Source organism: Arachis ipaensis, chromosome B07 (genome assembly GCF_000816755.2).
Source record: "Arachis ipaensis cultivar K30076 chromosome B07, Araip1.1, whole genome shotgun sequence".
In the NCBI taxonomy this organism is placed as follows: Eukaryota; Viridiplantae; Streptophyta; class Magnoliopsida; order Fabales; family Fabaceae; genus Arachis; species Arachis ipaensis.
In genome coordinates, this window is record NC_029791.2 from 121,113,438 (window position 1) to 121,115,856 (window position 2,419).

The window sequence follows — 2,419 nt, forward strand, 5'->3', positions numbered from 1 at the left end:
GACATTCAACTGTATATAAAAATATGAAAATAATATAAATAATTTCATAATAAATTTTTAGTATATATATATATATCTATATATATGTTATTTTTATTTTTATTTTACATGAATACTATATGGATCAAATTTAACGCAAAAGTTTAAAGTTAATTTTTTTCTGAAGTAAATATATATTTTTGCCTAACTCTTAATTTCATTCCAATAAAATATAAAGAATAAAGCCATGTTGTTAGTATTTTTAAAAACTTGTTCTCTAATATAAAAAAGCGACAAATTATTTTTTTAATACAACATGTATATATACAAAAAAAATTCATATCCTTGGTAATTTTTAATATTCAAAATGACCCTTGAAATTTAACTTCAATTTAATTTAGTCTTTAAATTTTTAATTGATTTAAATTATACTCTAAAATTTTAACGCATACCTTAAATTGGTCATTCCATCACCGAAAAGCTGACATGGCACAATTAAACAACGCCGTTTTGCTATTTGTTTCAAAATAACGTCATTTAATTTTCTGTCTTCTTCTTCCTCCTCCTCCTCAAGTAGCCATGGCTTGGGTACTGCTTCGATCTTCAAAAACCTCAAGTATGGTCTTATCCTCAACTTTAGACTCATCTCTTCTTTTTTGTTCATTCTCCCTCCGTATAGCTGTTAAATCCATCACTCACACTCTCTCCTTTTTTCCATGGCTTTTCTCCAACCCAATTTTAGTGATCAAGTAATCATCATCACCTTCATCTACACACAAATGAGCAACTGCTTCATTCACAACAACAACCACAACCACAACTGCTTCTACTTCCCATAGTTGTCAGAACTGAACCGGTGATTGAACCGATCAAATTACTGGTTTACTAGTTTATTGGTTCAACCGATAAATCACTGATTGAACCGGTAAAACCGGTGCCACGTAAATAAAAAATATAAAATAGTTAAAAGCTTAAAATTAAAATTTAAAATACATATCTTCACTAACATTTTATGAAAGAATTAAGTCTCAAATTCTAAAAATAATCAATATAAAAAAACATATAATTTTTCAGTAATACTACAATAGTATCTTAATTTGACACAATAAAAGTAACAATTAATTCACAAATTCTATCATCTAACTATAATATCAGTAGATTTTAACATTAATATCAAAATAAATAACTTTAATCCCAATACTAGCATTGAAATAAATCAAGCTGATTAATAAAATTTTAATAAAATTTATATTTATATTAATAATGGTATATAATTAAAATATAATTAATTTGAAAAATAGAGAATACAAATTTAAATTAAATTAGATATTTATAAAATTATGTAATTGAATGTATACTATATAATTAATATTTGTCATTTATAATAGTAAGAAGCTTTATGGCTGAGTGGCAAGTGTGCATTGTTGCACCTTGAAAGTTTTGGGTTTAGGGTTTATGGCTAAGTGGCAAGTGTGCACTGTTGCACCTTGAAGGTTTTGAGTTCAAAACCTAGTGGAGACTTTTTGAATAATTTTTCAAACAGATCAGTTCGGTTAGACCGATTTGCACCGATTTTGACCGATTTGTTCCGGTTCTTACCAGTTCATAACGGTTTCCTTCCTTAAACGGTTCAAGAAATAAATCAGACCGGTTTAATATTCGATTCACCAATTTTTTATTAAATCGGCCAGTCTGGTTCGATTTTTACAACTATGCTACTTCCTCCATTTTATTTCAAAATGATTCTTAATTATTATTATTATTATTATTATTATTGAAAAAGAAAATACAAAATGGGGGATAGGATTCCAGTACAACACTATAACCTCAACTCACCCTCTTCCTTCACCGAGAGTCCCCTCCACGTTCTCAAAGCCGTCGACGCCAGAACCACTGCCCCCTCCCTCATTATTCCGGCCAAGACAAAATGGATAAAGAGAAAAAACAGGAAGATACCGTATAAAGAGAAGGAGGAGGAGAAGGAGGGGGCGACGAACGGTGCACATTGGTGCAGTGGCCAAGGTTGCACGAACAAAAAAGAGGCGGCAACGATTACGAATACGGCGGTGGTGGAAGGATGTTGTAGGAGCTTCTTGTTGGTTTGTTTGGATTTGGCACCATGGAAATTTTACACCCCTTCAATGATGAACGAACAGGAAATTGGGATTTTGAAAAACGACGTCGTTTTTCTTGTGCCACTGCTAATTGTCAACTAAATTTATCATGTCATTTTTTCGGTGACGGAAATCGACGGAAGGGTCAATTTGAGGCACGCGTTAAAATTTTATGGTACAATTTGGGTCAATTAAAAATTTGAGGATTAAATTGAATCCTAAGTCAAATTTCAGGAGGCCATTTTGAGTATTAACTCTCTTAGTTCTTATAGGATTACATGGACAAATTGTTAATTTTATTTTTAAAAAAGAAAAATTCTTTTATT